The sequence below is a fragment of the Mobula birostris genome, chromosome 14 (assembly GCF_030028105.1).
Source record: "Mobula birostris isolate sMobBir1 chromosome 14, sMobBir1.hap1, whole genome shotgun sequence".
Lineage (NCBI taxonomy): Eukaryota > Metazoa > Chordata > Chondrichthyes > Myliobatiformes > Myliobatidae > Mobula > Mobula birostris.
This window is the reverse complement of record NC_092383.1, coordinates 80,900,290-80,921,211: the sequence shown is the minus strand read 5'-3', so window position 1 is coordinate 80,921,211 and position 20,922 is coordinate 80,900,290. Positions and strand designations below refer to the sequence as shown.

The window sequence follows — 20,922 nt, the reverse complement described above, 5'->3', positions numbered from 1 at the left end:
CTAGATCCAACAGCTGAGGAATGTGTGTGGAGAGAGTGAGAGAGAGAGAGAAAGAGAGAAGCAGAGAGACAGAGGGGAGAGGATAGAGAGAGAGGAGAGTGAGGACAGAGTGAGACAGACAGATATACAGAGACAGGCATAGAAAGAGAGAAGAGAGGAAAGGAGAGGGGAGGGAGAGAGAGAGACAGACAGGACAGAAACGGAGAGGGAACAGAGAGAGGAGAGGAGAGGAGAAAGGAGGAGGAGGGGAGAGAGAGGGAGGGAAGGGGAGGGAGAGAGGGGAGGGAGAGGGAGGAAGAGAGAGAGAAAGAGAGAGAGAGAAAGAGAGAGAGAGATAGAGATAGACAGACAGACAGGACAGAAACAGAGGGAGCAGAGAGAGGAGAGGAGAGAGAGGGAGGGACGGGGAGGGAGAGAGAGAGAAAGTGAGAGACAGAGAGAGAGAGAGAGAGAGAGAGAGAGGCGGAGCAGGACTAATATCGGAGCCTATGTTGATGAGATCTCTGTTCTCATCAGACCATGAAGTATGTGTGCGTATGATGCTTGCTGAAGGAAGCTCCCAGGCAGTTTAAATCCAGTGTCACTGAACCAGAACTCGCTGCAATCCAGTCTCTTCTTGTTAAAGTCTGTGAGTGGCTGCCTTGTATTTTTTTAAGTTCTGTTTGGAATATTCCAGAAGTAATTTTACAACTCTTGCTTTGAATCTGTGACACTGCTGTGAGTATATATCTGAATTATAGTGATCACTGTAATTAACAAAACCAGCGACATGTCAATTTAAAAACCCTACATATTTTTCAAGCATTTACAGTTCCTGGTATGGTACAGGGGGCATTTATTTTTAATACTGCATCTTAGGGCAGGAAAGCCAGTAGCGTTTATGCAGGCACTCTTCTCAGGAATCTGCCTGCGACTTAAGAATACTGCAGTCAATGAAGGAAGAGTTTGTTCGGGCGTTTTTACTGCTGAATAAGGAAGCTGTAAACAATGCAATGAAATCCAGTTGATTTGATAACTCTCAGGGTGCTGCGGTCTTGACACTGCAGTTGCGGGCAGAGCACGCACTATTGACTTTAGGACTCTGCCTCAAAGAGATGTCAAGGCTGAGGGTTGGTTGATAATTGAATAACTGGATCAATTATAGATCTGGTAGGGGACCTGCTAGAACTATCATATGTTTGAGAGGGAATACAAAATCAGGAGTCTTGAATGTAATGAATCCTTTAAGGAACTCAGCAGAATCTCTCTTGCCTGGAAAAGGGATAGGAAGGAGAGATCAGCCCAGTGGCAGAATTCAAGGCAAATAGCACTGATATTGTATAAATAGGGATGGCAAAAGACACCTTTATGAGAATGAAGAGTATACTGACCAATACTAAGCTAGGCATGACAACCGGCCTCAGAGTACTGAAATGTTACGTTTATCCAGTTATGTTATATGGATCAGAATGTTGGATTCTGAGTGTCAGAATGTCAGAATATCTAGTAACATGAGGAAACGAATTGTAGCAGCAGAGATGTGGTTTTTGAGGAGGATGCAAAGAATATCATGGATGAAATGAATATCTAATGAGGATGTCATGAACAGAGCAAACACAAGAAGAGAAATAATGTATGAGATTATGAAAAGGCAATGTAACTTCATTGGCCATGTGATTAGGAAAGAGGAGTTAGAATGCACGGTAATTATGGAAAAGACTGAAGGGAAGAAAGCAAGAGGAAGACAAAGACAAATGATGATGGAGACAGCAGCCAGAGAACTGGAAATGAATACCAATGAATCGATCCACTTGACACAAAACAGGAGTCTGTGGGCCATGGCAGTCAAAGCTCAAACTGGGCATGGCACCTGATGATGATGATGATGATCTTATAAAGGAAGCTAGTTGAAAGTCTGAGGGAGAGAGACATTGCCAAGGGTTGGAGGAAGCATCTGTGGAGTAAGAGCAGAGTCTGTGCAAGTTGGCTATTTCTGAGCTGGATATTCTGTGTAAAATTAATTGTTCTTTCCACCAGCTTCAAAGGCACCTCCTCCGCCCCTGTCTCCCCTCCTGCCCAAGCACTCCCCACCATCAAAGTCAAAGTCAAAGTAAATTTATTATCAAAATTCCTATATGTCACCATATACTATCTTGAGATTTATTTTCTTGCTGGCATTTACAGGAAAATAAAGAAATAAAACAGAAGTTATGGGAGGCTATATATGACAACGGAGAAACAAGCAATATACAAAGGAAGACAAATTGTGCAAATAAAAGATAAATAATACTGAGAACATGAGTTGTAGACTGATGAGTTGGAGAGTCATTGAAAGTGGGCCTGTAGGTTGTGGGATCAGTTCTGAGTTGAGGTGAGTGAAGTTATTCACACCGGTTCAGGAGTCTGATGGTTTTGGGGAACAACTGTTCCTGAATTTGGTGGTGTGGGACCTCCTGTCTGGTGGTAATAGCGAGAAGAGACCATGGCCTGTATGGTGGGTGTCCTTGATGACGGATACTGCTTTCTTGTGACAATTGCTGAGAAATTCTCATCTAGGGGTTGGAATGAGTGAGCTATCTAACTCTATCAGCATACAGCTCTCTGCTTGTGGAATGCAGTCTGTAAAGATCAATGGAATGGATTTTGGAAGCTGTGTTCAGTATGCTGGCAATGCTCTGTATGGTATTATCGACCAGAGATGAATTTACAGGCCACTGACTCCTGTCGTTTCTCACTGCCACAGCTCTCTGTGGTACCCTGGCCGTCTCACTTTACCCCCTCCTCCCCCACCCACCCACCCTCTAACTGGTATTCCTTCACCTTCCCCAACTTCTTAATCTGGCTTCTGCCTCCTTCATTACCAGTCCTGATAGAAACATAGAACATAGAAAACCTACAACATTGTAGGCCCTTCAGCCCACAGTGCTGTGCTGAAAATGTATTTACTTTAGAAATTACCTCGGGTCACCCATGGCCCTCTATTTTTCTAGGCTCCATGTACCTATCCAGGAGTCTCTTTAAAAGATCCTATTGTATCCGCCTCCACCACCGTTGCCGGCAGCCCATTCCACACATTCACCACTCTCTGTGTAAAAAAACTTACCCCTGACATCTCCTCTGTACCTACTTCCAAGCACCTTAAAACTGTGCCTTTTGTGTTAGTCATTTCAGCCCTGGGAAAAAGCCTCTCACTATCCACACAATCAATGCCTCTCATCATCCTATACACCTCTATCAGGTCACCTCTCATCCTCTGTCACTCCAAGGAAAAAAAGGCCAAGTTCACTCAACCTATTCTCATAAGGCATGCTCCCCAATCCAGACAACATCCTTGTAAATCTCCTCTGCACCCTTTCTATAGTTTCCATATCCTTCCTTTAGTGAGGTGATCAGAACTGAGCACAGTACTCCAAGTGGGGTCTGACCAGGGTCCTATTAGCTGTAACATTACCTCTCGGCTCCTAAACTCAATCCCACGATTGATGAAGGCCAATGCACCGTATGCCGCCTTAATCACAGAGCCAACCTGTGCAGCGGCTCTGAGTGTCCTATGGACTCGGACCCCAAGATCCCTCTGATCCTCCACATTGCCAAGTCTTACCGTTAATACTATCATATATATAGGGCATCATATTTGACCTACCAAAACGAACCACCTCACAATTATCTGGGTTGAACTCCATCTGCCACTTCTCAGTCTAGTTTTGCATCCTATCGATGGCCCACCGTAACCTCTGATGAAGGATCTTGATCCAAAACATTGACTGTTTATTCTTCTCTGGAGATGCTGCCTGACTTGAGGCATTCCTCCTGCAGTTTGTGTGTGTTGCTCAGTATTTCCAGTACTGGCACAATCTCTTGTGTTTATGTAGCCACCCTACCCACTTTGTGTTTCAGCAAGTTATTTCTTCTTCATCAATCACGCCTCAATCCACTGACCTGCACTTACCCTTGATTAGCAGTGTTTTAAGGTGCTCCCACAATCTCATTTTTCCTATCTTTGCAAATCTCTCCAGTCCTATAAAATTCAGAAAAATCTGTCTCCCTCTATTACTGACCTCACCATCATTCCCAGCTATAACTGCTCTTTCGTAGACCTTAAGCATATCCTGGAAGTCTATCCCTGAACCTCCAATCATTCTCCCTTTAAGGTGCTCTTTAAAGTCTACCTAAGATCATGGAATTGTTACAAAGAAGCCATTTGACCGCAAGTATACCTAATGATTTGGACTCCATAGCAAATTGTGGCAATGCATTCCACAGATTCACCATCCTCTGGCTAAACAAATTCCAACTCATCTCTGTTCTAAAGGGACGGCCTTCTATTCTATGCCTGTGTCGTTTGGACCTAGAATCCCCCTCTATAGGAAACGCTCTCTCCAAGTCCACTTTATGTAGATCTTTCAGGTCTATTTGGCCCCTGAAGTCTGGAAAGTTTTCCCTTTAGCAGTTATTGTAATTTGTTTTGAAGGGCTCAATTGATTCAGCTTCTATTACCGTTTAATACTCTGAGTTTTAGATCATTGGCCATTATTGTATGAAACAGCTTTCCTCTTTGGTGGAACTATTGATCATCTGACCTACTATCTGCTTACGTGGCTTTGTGCCAATTTAGTCACGGTGAAGTGAGACTCTGTGGAACATTCAAGGCACTAAATAAATGAAGGTTGTAACTGACCTAGGGAGGCATTAACAGGTAATGGAAATCTGTTATCAAACAGTGGCTCATTTTTCTTTGTCTTGAGGGAACACTCTGCATCATTGCTCTCTGATTTCCCAAAGGAAATTATGTAGAACTGTTTGTTGGTCAGTCATGGCTTAATGGGTAACATTCTGGGATTTTGCAGATCCAGGAAAACACAATCCAGACTGGGAGTTCATTACAGTGCTGAGGGATGTCCACTCAGTAATCGAGACAGGCAGTTCATTATGGCGCTGAGGGACGTCCGTTCAGTAATCTGAAACATCTCCTGTCCATTTCCCTCCATTAGTGCTGCCTGACCTGCTGAGCTCCTCCATCTTTTTGTGTTTTGCTACAGAGTGGCTCCGTTCCTGTGAACTGTTTGTAGCCCAAACAGCTTGCAAGTTAGAAATGCAACTGCAGCCAGGTTTCCATGTGGCAGAAGGTGCCGGAAACCCTGTAGGATCTGGTAAATCCAATCCGCCTGTTCATAAGTACAGAACCCGAGCACCTTCGCTCCATCTGCCACAGCAGGCAGGGTTTCCTGATGGCCACTCATTTTAATTCTACTCCCCATTCCCATTCTGACGTGTTATTTCATCCTCAGGTTAGAGGAGCAACACCTCATATTCTGTCTGGTTAGCTTCTAACCTGATGGTATAAACATTGATTTCTTTAACTTGCAGTAATTATCCCCGTCCCCCTCTCTCTATTTCAATTCCCCATCCTGTCTCCCCTCTTACCCCTTCTCTTCTTCTCACCTGCCCATCACCTCCACCTGGTGCCCCTTCTCCTTCTCTTTCTCCCATCGTCCTCTGTCTTCTCCTATCAGATTCCTTCCCTTCAGCTCTTTACCTTTCCCCCTATCATCTTCCAGCTTCTCACTTCGTCCCCCTCCCCCAGCCACTCACCTTTCCCCTCACCTGGCTTCACCTATCACCTGCCAGCTTGTACTCATATCCGTCCGTCCGCCGTCTTACTTTGGTTTCTTCCCACTTCCTTTCTAGTCCTGATGAAGGGTCTCAGCCTGAAATGTTGACTCTTTATTCTGCTCCACAGATGCTGCCTGACCTGCTGAGTTCCTGCAGAATTTTGTGTGTAGCTTCCTATATACCAACTGTACATAAATCCTGTATTACCTTGTGGCTTTTGCACACCTACTGTGCATAAAATTGTCATGTTTCACACGTGGCAGAAGTGACCACATCTCTCCGATTTGGGATGCTTTGAGATTATGGAAGGAGAACAAAGGAAAATCTTCCTCTTCTTCAAATTTGATCCCTCCCCTCCCCAGTACCCATTCCATTCCTAAGGTCTCCCACCTACAAGAGGTGGAAGAAACTGCAGCTTTTTAAAGGCTGCAGAGGCTGAGGATGAATTGAGCATTTTCACATGTTAGATTTTCATTCAGCTGTGGACAGCGTGCAAATGTAGTTGAGGTGACCCAGTTCAATTGTGAAACAAACCCTGCGGTTTAAATGGCCTTGTTGTAGAACAAGTAAATGCGAGAGGAGGTTTCATCGTCTCTGTGTCTCATGGTAAGCCCCTCCTCTTCCCATCGGCCCCCCAACATCTCCTCACCCCCACAGTAAAACTCAACTGAATATATTGAACTTGTATGATTGCATGCAGTGCTGCTGGATTTTGTGTTCGGAAGCCTAGATTCATTACATCACATCTTGCTGAACTTTTCCATTGTTTGGTGACATTATTGCTTTCTGACAGATTCTTCGAAAACCAGGCAATTCATGGTCGAAAATACAATTCCTTTCCAAACTGTGTGTTTACGCAACCAGGGGCAACAGACTCACTGCTTAGTAACCAACTGCAATGTTCCACTAGAAAAAAGATGCCTCGACTGCGCTAGCCGGGCCCTGCAGAGAGGATGTTTGTCGCCACTCTCTATGAGAGAGTGCGTGGTCCAAAATTCAGGGAAAGGAGTTTGAATTTGTGTAGCATCTTCCAGAGCCTTGGGTTACACCAAAGGACTTTTCAGCCAATAAAGTACCTCTAAAGAGGGCTGGAATGTAAGGTGAGAGGGCAAAAAGTTCAAATACAAACCATGGATCAAGTTATGTTACTGTGCGTCATGGGTGCCTGGAATATGCTGTGAGGGGTGGTGGTAGAGTTTTGCACAATAGAGATATTTAAGGAGTTCTTAGGGAGGCGCATGAACATGCAAAAAAATGGGGGCATGCCGCAGGGACTAGGTGCCATAACTAGTTCAGTCAACATTGTCGACTAAAGGGCCTGTTAACTCTTCTAGGTTCTATGGTCTAAATTTCAATTGTGGTCACAATTGCAAGAAAGGAAACCCAGCATCTAACTTGGGCATAGGAAATGATGAAATAGTGATGAGATAATATTTTGTATTGAGATTGATTGACAGAACAACAGAAGCACATGTGAATTGGGAGCAACAGACCGTTTGGCCCCTCGAGCCTGCTCTACCATTAAGTAAGATCATGGCTGATGACATATTAAACTCAAAGTCTATTTTCTCTCCTGTGCTCTGGCTTATTAAGAATATATCTACCTCTGCATGATTTATTTAATATACATACAGTCTATACACCTTGTAATTCACAGTTTTGTTCCTCTGTTATTATGTATTGCACTGTGCTGCTGCTGCCGCAAAGACAGTAAATTTCACATTTGCTGTTGGCATTAAACCTGATTCTGATTCTGAAATAAAACCCTGCATTCGCCATCCTCTGTAGAGAGTCCCAAAACATCACAAGACCATAAATCTTCGGAGCAGAATTAGGCAATTTAGCCCATCAAGTCTGCTCTGCTAGTTGATCACGGCTGATTTATTTTCCCTCTCATCCCCATTCTCCTGTCTTCTCCCCTCAACCTTTGATTGCCTTACTAATCAAGAACATATCGACCTCCACTGTAAATATACCCAACAACTGGGCCTCTATAGCCGTCTGTGGCATTGAGTTCCACAGGTTCACCACACTCTGGCTGAAGCAATTCTTTGTCTTCATTGTTTAAATGGATGCCCTTCGATTCTGAGGCTGTGCCCTCCGGTCCTGGATTCCCCCACGATAGGAAACATCTCCTTCACATCCATTCTATGTAGGCCCTTCAGGCCTATTTGGACCATCAAGCCCGTGTCAAGACTGTGTATGAGCAATCCAGATAGTCCAATTCTGCAGCCCCTCCCCTGCACTCTGGAAAATTTTCCCTTCAGTTTTAAAGGACCCAATTGGTTCAGTTTTTTATCACCCTTTAAGGCTCTGAGTTCTAGATCATTAGCTATTATTCCATGAAACAGCTTTCCTCTTTGGTTAAATCTTTGATCATCTGATTTATTATCATCTTACGTGGCTTTGTGCCAATTTAGACACGGTGAAGTGAGACTCTGTGGAACATTCAAGGCACTAAATAAATGAAGGTTGTAGCTGACATAGGGAGGCATTAACAGGTAATAGGAATCTGTTACCGAACGGTGGCTCATTTTTCTTCATCTTGGAAGATTCTGCATCATTGCTTCCTGATTTCCCAAAGGAAATTACGTAAAGCTGTCTTGTTGGTCAGTCATGGCTCAGTGGGTAACGTTCTGGGACTTTGCAGATGCAGGAGAACATAATTCAGACTGGCAGTTTATTACAGTGCTGAGGGATGTCCACTCAGTAATCTGGACTCCACACGAAGGCTCTCGACCCGAAATATCTACTACCCATTTCCCTTCATAGGTGCTGCCTGACCTGATAAGCTCCTCCAGCCTTTATTGCGTTCAGATGAAGAACTTCACCGCGCAATATCGTCTCTCCAATTCCTCCTATAGATGCTGCCTGACCTGCTGAGTTCCTCCAGCTTTTTGTGTGTTGCTATAGAATGGCTCTGTTCCTGTGAACTGTTTGTAACACAAATAGTTTGCAAGTCAGAAGTGTGACTGTAGCCAGGCTCCCATGTGGCAGAAGGTGTCGGAAACCCTGCAGGATCCAGTAAACCCAACCCACCTGTTTGTAAATAGAGAACCTGAACACCTTTGCTCCATCTGCCACAACAGGCAGGGTTTCCTGATGGCCACTCATTTTAATTCTATTTCCCATTCCCATTCTGATGTGATGGTCCATAGCTTCCTCCAATGCCATGATTAGGTCACCCTCAGGTTAGAGGTGCAACACCTCATATTCTGTCTGGGAAACCTCCAGTATAAGGCCTTCCAATATTCAGCAGGTTTCAATGAGATCCCCCTCATTCCTCTAAACTCCAGCAAATACAGGCCCAGACCATCAAGCGGTCATACATTAACCCTTTCATTCCCAGGATAATTTCCGTAGAATTTTGAGAAAGAAGTTCACTCCATGAAACAAACAAACAAACTTGATGCCCAGCGTCTGCAAGGCCTTTCAGTAACAGCATGGTCTATCCGTCCCTAACCTCAACCCTGCATTCTTGTCTACTCTTGCTAACCTTTCAACTCTTTGTTTATACAGGATCTGTCTACCTCCACCTTAAAAATATTTCAAGACCTAGCTTCCTCTACCTTTTGAGGAAGAGAGTTCCAAAGGATTATGACCTCCTGAGAGGAAAGAATAAATGTCTTATCTCTGAAATGGCAAGTCCTTTAATTATTAAGCAGTGAGCCTTAATATAGCTTCACCTGCAAGAGTGGACATTCCTATCCTAACACACCCTCCTCACCATCACTCACTCTTCAAAATTTCAGCAGCTATAAATAAACCCTGTCTGTCCAACCATTCAGAGTCATAGAGTAACAGACCACAGAAACAGGTCCTTTATTCCACTGTTTCCATGCCAACCATCAAGTTCCAACTTATGCTAATCCAATTTGCTAGTGTTCGGTCCATCCTTGTGATTCAAATACTTGTTTATATTAACCTCCTCCTCCAAAGCTGGCCTGATCCTGATCTTAAACAAGCAATCCCTTATTTTTAAACAAGTAGAGTGTTCTATGTTGCAATTACCCTCCGCGTGGGAAAAAAAATCCCCCTTTCTAAATGACATACCAATTATCCTAAACCTATGCCGTCTGGTTTTAGTTATTTCTGCCTTGGGGAAAGTTACCTTCTATCTACTCTATTTAATTCATTCATAATTTTGTGTACTTCTATCAGAACCCATGCAACCCTCAGCCTCCTTCACTCCAAAACAAACAAGCACCCCATCTGTATCCCAGGCAACATCCTAGAAAACCTACTCTGCACTTTCCTCAGTGCGATCACACCCCTAGTATAGTGAAGTGACCAGATCTATGAATGCTATTCCAGAGTGGATGGTCTTTTGCTCATATGTCAGTCCATCAGTACTGGCCAGGTCAGTAAAGATAATTCTTCTTCAACCAAGAGAGCAGGTTGGACTTCATTTAATATCTCATCTCATCCCTTGTAGTGTGGCACTCCTTCAGCACCACTGTACTGTCAGCCTAAGTGTGTGAGTAAAGGTCCCGTTGAAGTGACTACCCATCTTTTCAGTGGGACCTAAACATGCAACATTATAACCCAAAGCAACCAGGTGAGACAGTGAAGTACGTTAGACCAACCTGCTTGTAATTAGAAGCAGGGATTTTTTGTACACACACTTGAATTACTCTGTTGGACCTTTGCTACTTGGTAGCAAGCTGTTGGAAAACTATCATTTGGGTTTCTAATTCACACTTTGAAGACTGATGTCAATGCTATGAGCCTCAGCACTCTGGATTTGGGATGGGTAGAGGATGGGAGATGGATATTCATAAAGACAGGGGGTTCTGCAGATGTTGGAAATCTTGAGCACACTTAAAATGCCGAACGAAGTCAACAAGTTAAGCAACGTCTATGATAAATAAACAGTCAACATTTTAGGCCAAGACCCTTCCTCAGGGTTGGAAAGGAAGAGGGCAGAAGCCAGAATGAGAAGGTGAGTGGAGGGAAATGGGCGAGGGCTGGCAGGTTATAGGTGATACCAGGTGAGGGGAAAGGTGGATGGTTGGGGGAAGGGGGAATGAAGTAAGAAGCTGGGATAAGTGAGGATAAGAGATGGGGTAAGAATGTAACCAGAATGAGGAATGGAAAAAGAGAGAAGCTGGGAGGGGAAGAAATTGCCAGAAGTTGGAGAAATCAGCGTTCATGGATTTGGCTGTGATTCCTTCTACTGTTGAGCAGCTTACTGGCAAGACTATGCAACCAGCAGTGACAACCCAAATGAACTAACAAAAGATGGGAACCATTAAGTGATAGATGCATTGAGTGATGCAACATAATGGAGGCCATTCAACCTATTGTTCTGATGCCAACTGTTTGAATAAGATTGACCAGCCAATACCACTACCACTGCACCTGCCCAAGAGCCTTGCAATATCTTAATCTTCAAATATTCATTCAACTCTTTCCAAAGTTAGTACAAATTCTGCCACTACCACCTTCAAGCTAATGCACTCAAACTCAACAATAACTAACCCTCAGCAAGTAATGTCTCCTTCAAGACTGAGTGATCACTGGCTTGGACAAAGATACATTTGCCAGTGGGAGCCTGATGTATGACAAATCCTAAAGTGGACCATTGGGAGCAGCCTGATGGGAGACTGGAAGTCTTATCGAAGGGAATAGATGTGCCCTTTTCCACATAAACTTCCTTCCCCCTAAGCTGCAGAAGTATATCAGAGTCAACAGCCATGATGGGTTTGGACTCGGGTGTTAAGACTGCAGACTTCCAGCTCAGGCTCAGCGCCACAACAAATGGTGATCAGAATCAGAATCAGGCTTATTATCACTGACATATGTCATGAAATTTGTGGTTTTGTGGCAGCAGTACCATGCAATATATGAAATAAAATATAAATTACAATAAGATATATACATTCAGTGGCCACTTTATTAGGTACACCTGTACGCCTGCTTATTAATGCAAACAGCTAATCAGCCAATCATGTAGCAGCAACTCAATGCATAAAAGCATGCAAGAAATGGTCAAGAGGTTCAGTTGTTGTTCACACCAAACTTCAGAATGGGGAAGAAATGTGATCTAAATGACCCTGATCATGAGATGATTGTTGGTGCCAGATGGGGTGGTTTGAGTATCTCAGAAACTGCTGGGGTTTTTATGCTATATATATGTAAAATATATAACTAGGATGCCTAAGACTTTTGCACAGTACTGTGATAATTTTATGTATCGCACTGTACTGCTGTTGCTGCAAAAAAACACGTGTTTCATGACATATGTGAGTGATGATAAATCTGAACCTGGTACGGGTCTCTATTGTGGACTGAGAGTGGGAAGGGGCAGGAAGAAGGGAATCTTGGCTAAGAAAGAGCAAAGGAGAAGGAAGGTGCGGGAAGCACCAGAGTGACATTGTGTAATGATCAATAAACCAACTGTTTGGAATCATGTGACCTTGCCTGGTGTCTGCACCCATGCCAACCCCATCCCTGGCACTCCTTCTCTGCCACCTGTCCCACACCCTTCCCGCGGTGCTCCAGCCTCGCCATTCCCAATATCATTGGCACCTGTTGGGTTTACCAACTCTCTCTCTGCTCCACTTTGACAAATACAGTGTACTATGCAAAAGTTCTGGCACCCTCTCTATACCTAGGTGCCTAGACCTTTGCATAGTACTGTGTATATATAAAAAGATAAACACATAGTGCAAAAGTAGTGAGGTAGTGTTCCTGTCTTAATTGACACATGATATAAGGCAACAATGATTTTTCATTATTAATTATTCCACTAATTGCAAAAGTATTCAAGGCCATTGCAAGTGTTATGATTCTGGTGCCAGCCATCTCTAGCTGAGAAACATCTTTGTTCACTGATCCTTCCAAAATGGTGAAAAATCACAAATCATGAGCGTGTTATCAAAGTGAACTTGACCCCAAGCCTTGGAGACCTCAGTGCATGTTAAAAAATTGTTTCCACTGGGGAAATGGTGAATCATCACAGCCTAGAGCCTTGATAGCTGAAGGAGTTAGTGTACATGAAGGTAGCATTAGAAAGTCACAGAAATCTTGGAGGATTGTAAGATAAGGCGGTGTTATAGCGAAGGGGCGGGATGCATGGTTTCAGATGTGAGAACTTTAAAATCAGGACGTGGTTGAGGTGAGAGCCAAAGTAGGTTCTATGAGTACCTTACTAACTCAACAGTCCTGGGTTAGTATATTTAACCGTTAGGCTTTCAGGGCCATGTAAAGCATTTATTATTTTTGGCTAAGCCAAGATTGGTTGGCTTGAGTAACAAGGCAGCTTATTCACTCAACATAAATGGACTAATTTCTTGGAGACCAGCAAATGCGTCAGTAATTTTTTGATCTCTGACATTGCATTTTCTTGACTTGCAGAAATTCTAGCTAGATAAAGCTCCCAGGGAGATGGTGTGATAGCAATCAAATAAATAAGAGCCTGAAAAACGTACAGGGATTTAATCCTATGATAAGTTCTGATATGGTTCTCTTTGATGAGCGAAACAGAGACAGCAGACGAAAAGCATTACACTATTTTCAAATCCAGGCAGCTTTCTGGAGGCCAAAGGTCTTGAGCTGTGGTCTATCACTGCTGTCATCTGTTCCAGCCATCACCCAAGGCAGCGCAGTCATGCTGATATTGGACCCAATGACGTGGATGAAATTAGAATCAATGTAGTTTCTATGAATTCTACGTCAGTGGACCTAATTGGACAGTTTGCTGTCTTTTGCACTCTGATTGAACACTCAGATTGGTGTGGTCTCTCTTTGGTTCCCTTATGGTTATTATACTATTATGGAATTATTGAGTATACCTGCAAGAAAATGAATCTCAGGGTTATATATGGTGACATATATGTACTTTGCTAATAAACTTACTTTGTACTTTGAACATTTTTGAAATGACTGGGAGAAGTTCAGCCTGTTTTAATAAAAATTTCACTTCCAGGAGTGGGCTGGGTGTTATAAATATCAGCCTTATTTACAGAAATACATTGACATGTGTAGGGAGATGTGTCGTTTGCATCAACGACCGACACAGTTTGAGGATGTGCTGGGGGCAGCCTGCAAGTGTCGCCCTGCTTTCAGCACCAACGTAGTATGACCAAAACTTACTAACCCGTGTGTGGGAGGAAATCAGAGGACCCAGAAGAACCCACGTGGTCACAGGGAGAATGTGAAATGAACTACGGTAGCTGGCGCTGTAAAGCATTACGCTGTCTGCTATACTACTGTGTAGCAAGGGTATTGCTGGAACTAAGCACCTCCTACATGCCAGCCGAGAACACTTGTTTTGGCTGGTGCCTGGTAAGACGATAGGGTATGCAGTTCAATAGTTTCCCCCTTTAACCCTTGTAAGTTATATACTGAGTGTGCAGAGGAGATTCACCAGGGCGTTGACTACATTGGAGCTTTGCAGTAATAAAAAGAAGACCATAACAGCATGAGAGCTAGGTTATGAGCAGATCTGCCTCACTGAATCTGCTCCACCATTCCATCATGGCTGATTTAATATCCCTGTCAAATCCATTCTCCTGCCTTCTCCTTGTAACCTTTGATGCCCTTAGTAATCAAACCACCACTTTAAAGATTCCCAATGACGGCCTCCACAGCTGTCTATGGCAATGAATTCCACAGATTCATCTCACTCTGGCTAAAGAAATTCCTCCTCATCTCTGTTCTAAAGGGATGTATTCTGAGACTGTGCCCTCTGGTCCTCAAATCCCCCACTATAGGAAATGTCAACTCTGTCTAGGCCTTTCAATATTCAGTGAAATCCCCCTCTCAGCAAGTACAGGCCCAGAGCCATTAAGTGCTCCTCATAGCTTAACCCTTTCATTCCTGGCATCATGAACCTCCTGTGGACCGTCTTCAAGGGGATACAGATAGACAAAGTGAGAGAGCACAAAGTTGGAAGGCGGAGTAATGTGTGGGAAAATGTGAAATGATCCACTTTGGAAGAAGGAATGAAAAATCTGTTTGTTTAAAGTGTGGTTCACATTCTGGTGTGTTCTGGTTGCTCCTTTATTTGTTGCTATTTTGCTGATTTTGATTGGGGCGGCATTAGGGGACATAGTTTCAGGATAAAGGGTTTGAAACAAGGAGAAATTTCTTTTCGTGAAGGACTGCAAATCTTTGGACCTATCTCTTTCAGAGACTTTTGTAGGCAGGGTCATTGGGTGGGAGTTTGACACGGATGCTTCCTCCCCTGCTGAGTTCCTCCAGCATTTTGTGTCTGTTTCTCTGGATTTCCAGCCTCTGCAGAAACTCTTGTGTAGCTGTTCTTTGGTCTTTCCCTTTTGAACTTTGGCTTGGAAGAAAGTGGTATGTTGGAGTCTAAAATCAGCCACCTTTCAGTGAGGTTGGTGGTTTAGAGCTAGTTCTCTGAACTGTTCATTTAATGAGGGAACATTTCATTTCAGTCACGTCATGGCACATGCAAAGTAAGAAGGGCTTGTTGAAATCACTTAATTCCTTCCCTTTTAGAAGGAGAGGGCAGACGCTTATTTGACCTGCACATGGATAATGTACCAAAGAAATGATTGACTAATTGCATTCAGCAAAAACCTTGAGGAGTGGGTGCAATTGCTCTTAGATTGTTTGTCACACGCTCTCTCCCTCAGTGTGGTGTTGCATTTATAACACAGTTTCCTGGGATATTTTGTCTCCCTCTCCACTGGTGTTACCCTAGTTACAACCCCAGCTCTGAATAGACACTGAGTACCTTGCTGGAATCAAAGACCTGCACAATTAGTTCATCAGCAGGTTTGTGCTAATTGGCTCAGAAGCCCAGTCCTCTCTCTCCGTCCACATCACTTTTGCACGTGGGTTGGGTAAGAATTTGTGACATTTCTGTTGAACTGAGTTGCTTAGCATGCATCCTGTTCACACCGGACAGAGCTGTGATAATCCCTTCTCTCCCACTTTTGGGAAATGCAGGCTGCTTGCGGTGGGAATTTATTCTGTTGCGAACCGAACCACAAACAGTCTGTACCTCTGATTCTCCTATTAGCCCCAAGATAATCCATTTAAAAGGAGAGTGAATGTGAATTATCTGAACTCAGCAATACTGAATTTTATTTGTGGCTTTGACATTGATCGAGCATAACATCCAATTCAACAGTTTGTTACACAGTACACCAACGGTGGTTTGTTGTGTGTATATTCAAAAAGCAGTATTAGAATGTGTAATAAGAACAGAAAATGTTGAAACCAGCTCAGGCAGCACCTTTGAAAAGGTAAAAACAGAGTTAATGTCTCAGATTGGACACAAAATGATAATTGTATTTCTCTTTCCATGGATGCTGCCTGATCTGCTGAGTGCCTCCAGCATTTTCTATTTTTAATGCTGATCTCCACCATCTGCAATCTTTTCACTTTCATTTAACATCAGTAGATTTAAAAAAAGTGGTCTGATGTGCAGTGATCCTTCAAATCAAACTACTCACAAATCCTGGTAGAATTTCCAATTTTGTGTGCGCTTGTAATTGCATGTGCATGCAGATGTTTCTATATGACCACAACATGCAATTATTAAGCACATCTCCATGAGACAGGGGATTCTGAAAGTGATTGACAAGAGGATGTATCTTCTGGTGACAGAGTTTGAAATGGGGCATATCATTCAGGTGAGGAGTGGGTCATTAGGAGTGAAGCAAAGGGAAGTACTTGTTCTTCTAAGTGCCTTTCACCAGAAACATTTTGTATTAATTACTTTTTGAAGTGCAATTATTATGACATTTGTGGGAAATAGAGCTGGAAAATCTGAACATAGCAAGATCCCACAGAACAATGGCGCGTAAAATCCAATTTTGTGGTGTCGATAGTGGATTGAATGCCTTGACTTTTTAATGACTGGACTCACTGGATGGTTTTGCCAGACAGAGCCTCATTTCTTATCCTCTGGAGCAAATCTGGCACCACATCTTCGGATGCTCTCTCTGCTACAGGGCAGGGTTATGCTTACCTTACTCAGCAAATGAAAGTTCTCCTGGGATACATGTAGCTTAATGTGACAAGCCTTCTTGTATTTGTAGATTACTCTCATATGTTAATCTGGTGATGAAGAGGAAGGTATCAAGAAGGAAATTAAATTCAAAATAATCTGCAGATGCTGGGGTCAAAGCAACACTCACAACACGCTGGAGGAAGTCAGCAGGTCGGGCAGCATCAGTGGAAAAGATCGGTCGACGTTTCGGGCCGGAACTCTTCGTCAGGACTGTCCTGACGAAGGGCTCCGGCCCGAAACGTCGACCGATCTTTTCCACTGATGCTGCCCAACCTGCTGAGTTCCTACAGTGTGCTGTGAGGAAATTAAATTGTTCTTGGCCTTCAACCTGCTTTGCACCAAGATGTAGGGACTGTAAAGACTTGTCTATGCAAATCCAAGAATTGCTCAAAGACTCAGACAACACTTGTAGAGAAAAAGCAGTTTTGATTTCATTTATTATTTCAATAAAATTGATTTAAAACAAAGGAATCCAGACAAGAATGTGTCCCAGGACCAGTGGCTCGTTTCTACCTTTTCCCCTCATGTCTAAAAAAAACTTACCGAGAAAGATTGAAGTTCATGGCTATTTTGAAACTGAATGATTCTGTACATAAAGCTGCATCTGGAAAGTCTGCTCTTCCGACTGTTTTCAGGATGTTGAGAAACAAGAGAAGGCTTGTTTAAGATCTGCCCAAAGCTACTGCTTCATTCCACGTAATGTCAATAATGTCACGATGTGGAACATTCCAACAATGGCCCAAAGTTTGCGGAAGTTAAAATTGGCTTCTTCTGGTTTGTTTCATGCACAGATAAAGTGCTGTATAATATTTGGCTTCATTTTTCTGTGATTCGTTTTCACCTGGCACGTAAATACAGGCAGTAGTTAAGCCCAACCAATGGCGTAATGGTGAATCAGTTGATGTTTCCTAAGTAGATTAGAAGATGCACATCGGAGGTTAGGTGCAGTAGGTAGGTAAATAGAATTGAAATCCATCAAACTTCGCTGCTCCAAAATCCCTGAAAAGCAAATCAGCCATGATTGAACCGAGAGGTGTGAGGAGCCAGGTGCTGAATCACCTGTTCCTGTCCTTAATCTCCTAATTTAATGCATGGATTTGATCGCTGTGCATAGAGCAAGCTTCAAGATTGACAGCTGCAACAGATAACTAGAAATAACGACTCTGGAGATTAAAATTCTTTCTCCTTGCAATCTCTGGCTGATTTTGAAACAAAGTGTATAAAAGCACAATTACATTCTTAACTCCCATTTTGTTAATAAACATGTACAACCCTTCAGTTTAACATTGAATAAAACGTGGCTTTATCTGCTTTCACTATAAAGCTGCATTAATGCTCCCCCATAGGTGCAAACTGTACCTGACCATCGGAACAAACTCATAAAGTCTGAAGTCAGCAGTAAGCGGACATTTGGCTATGATTGGGGAGCTGCTGTTTAATTGGCCAAGTTGTCTCTTTTACTTCAGAAGAACCTCATATTATTTGCCTTATTTTGTAATTTTATGACTGCACCACCATTCTAAGGATTTTTTTTTGCCCAACTAAATTTTACGGGACTTAGTCACGCCAAGAAGGAAACCTTTATTCCAGGAAATGGTATCTATCGGTAAAGTTCAATTACTTATCTACTACAACACAGAAGGATGCAATTCAGCTCATCAGATCTATACAATCTCCTGGTCAATTTAATTCCCTTTCTCCTTCTTTATTTATAACCTTGCAGCTTGTTCTCGCTTATGGGCCCATCAACTTCCCCTTGGTTCTTCTGCTGTACCCTTTAGAAAGGAGTTTTTACAGTGGCCAATTTGCCTATTGTGCACATACACTCAGTAGCCACTTTGTTAGGTACACCTGCTCATCCATGCAAATATCTAATCAGCCAATCATGTGGCAGAAACCCAATGCATAAAAGCTTGCGGACATGGTTAAGAGGTTCAGTTGTTGTTCAGACCAAACATCAGAGTAAGGGAGAAATGTGATGTAAGTGACTTTCACTGTGGAATGATTGCTGATGCCAGAAGAAATGATTTGAATATCTCAGAAACTGCTGACCTCCTGGGATGAATTGGACCCAAATGCTGGGATATCCAAAGCAAGGTTTGAGACACAGTATTACAATGGATCTGAGCTCAAAACAAATACTAGACAATATCATGAGTAGGTTTACGATTGAGCATCAAACCACAGTTTAGGTGTTGCTTAAATAGTCAATTCTTAGTGCTTGAAACATGATTACCAATTAGTGGGACTGGCCTGAAGCCTTAAAGGGGCCGTGTCAGCTCTCTGTACTCCAGGGAGTTTGAGCATCTAAATCCCAGAAGCTGTCGCAGCCGAGGGTGTATGGTAACACACTGATCACAAAAGAATCTGCAAACTCCAGCCTGGGCCCCTGGCATTGTGAGTTGGAGGAGTTCTGATGCCTGTAAAACTGCCCCAGGTGCGAGGCTGGGTTGCTCTGGGTGCTGAGCCATTTTGGAGAAATTGCGAGCAGCCTCAGGCTGGGCTGCGAAATCTGCACCCAGAGCGAATTGTTTCATGTAGCACCATGGTCCTGGAGGAACGTTGTTTCATTTTTACTGCGTACTGTACCAGCAGTTTATGGTCGAAATGACAATAAAAAGCGACTTGACTTGACTTGAATTGCTGGGTTGTATGGTCTAGGCCAGCACTCCACTGCAGTGGTGCCTGGGTCTTAGAGTGAGGTACGATATGTTGTTTGGACAATTTAAACGTCAGCCCAGATAGATGGCATTGGAGGTGAGAGCCGATTTCACCCACTCTCCCATGATGTCCACCCCTCTTATCATGGCTTTGAGGCTATGAAGACTGCTCCCAGCTGCTGTGCTCTGTGTCTGCTAATATGATAAACTGATACTGAGGCTTGGGCCTACTCTGGGCTGCTGTGGGGTTCGGATCTAAGGACTCATGGAATGTTCTTCTTTGCTTCTATTGTTTACATGATTTGAGTTTTTTCCCCCTTTCTCTGTGCATCGGGAGTTGGTCTTTTATTTATTTATTTTAAATTGAGTTCTTTTGTGTTTCTCGCTCTGTGGCTGCCTGTAAGCAAACAAATCACAAGGCTGTGTAATTTATACATTCTTTAATAACAAATGTACTTTGAAACTTGAAACTTTGAAACTTTTGACATTGGTGACTCCAACTAGAATAGTTTCATTCTCCTTGCCAAGTTGGTAACTTCTGGAAGTGTGTAGTTCACTCAAAGACCTCAAATATCACAGCTTGAAGTCAAGGACCCCAATAGGTCTGCATTAAGCTGCTGTAATTTAAAAACCTCCAGGTCTTGCAGAGCAGACTGGTATGAAAAGCCTGGTCAATATATATGATAGGTTGGAATTATAAAGCTTAGTACAGCTTCTAACTATAGTAAGCATTGATCTTATACCTCTGAATTTTCCTGTGATCTAAGCTAATTAGTGAGCAACATGAACACATTCTACATTGGTACTGTTCTACGTTCGATGTTCTAGTTGCACAGTTCAAGAAAAGATTTTTAATTTGAGAAAGACAGAGGATTGTAGTCAGAACGGTCCTTTAAAATTAAAATGTAGTAGGAAAAGAGGTTGAATGTGGAACAGGCAATGCGGGGAACTGCTGGGGTCAGTGTGGTACAGGTAATACAGGTGTTGTTGGGATCAGTGTGGTACAGGTAATGCAGGGTATTGTTGGGATCAGCGTGGAACTGGTAATGCAGAGAGCTGTTGGTGATCAGTGTGGAACAGGTAATGCAGGGTATTGTTGGGATCAGTGTGGTACAGGTAATGCAGGTGTTTTGGGATCAGTATGGTAAAGGTAATGCAGGTGTTATTGGGGTCAGTGTGGAACAGGTAATGCAAAGAGCTGTTGGTGATCAGTGTGGAACAGGTAATGCAGAGGTTGCTGGAATCAGTGTGGTACAGGTAATGCAGGGTATTGTTGGGATCAGTGTGGAACAGGTAATGTAGAGGTTGCCGGGATCAGTGTGGTACAGGTAATGCAAGGTATTGTTGGGATCAGTGTGGTACAGGTAATGCAGGATATTGGTGGGATCAGTGTGGTACAGGTAATGCAGGGTATTGTTGGGATCAGTGTGGTACAGGTAATGCAGGTGTTTTGGGATCAGTATGGAACAGGTAATGCAGGTGTTTTTGGGATCAGTGTGGAACAGGTAATGCAGGTGTTGGGGGTCAGTGTGGAACAGGTAATGCAGAGGTTGTTGGTTTCAATGTGGAATGGGTAAAGCATGTGTTTTGGGATCAGTGTGGTACAGGTAATGCAGAGGTTGTTGGGATCAGTGTGGAACAGGTAATGTAGGTGTTGGGGGTCTGTGTGGAACAGGTAAT

General features: G+C 43.2%; 1 protein-coding gene across 3 annotated transcripts in view; it reads left to right on the top strand.

Moving 5' to 3' along the window:
• The first annotated feature begins 440 nt into the window (after positions 1-440).
• LOC140210011 (cyclin-dependent kinase 18-like) overlaps positions 441-20,922 on the top strand; it is a 126,927-nt gene continuing 106,445 nt past the window's right edge. For 2 of the 3 annotated variants that reach the window (XR_011889124.1, XR_011889123.1), the window contains exon 1: positions 441-628. The gene's annotated coding sequence lies outside the window, so the exon portion shown is untranslated. Of the gene's footprint in view, positions 718-20,922 lie in introns of all 3 variants that reach the window. The other variant, XM_072278740.1, reaches the window with a different exon arrangement.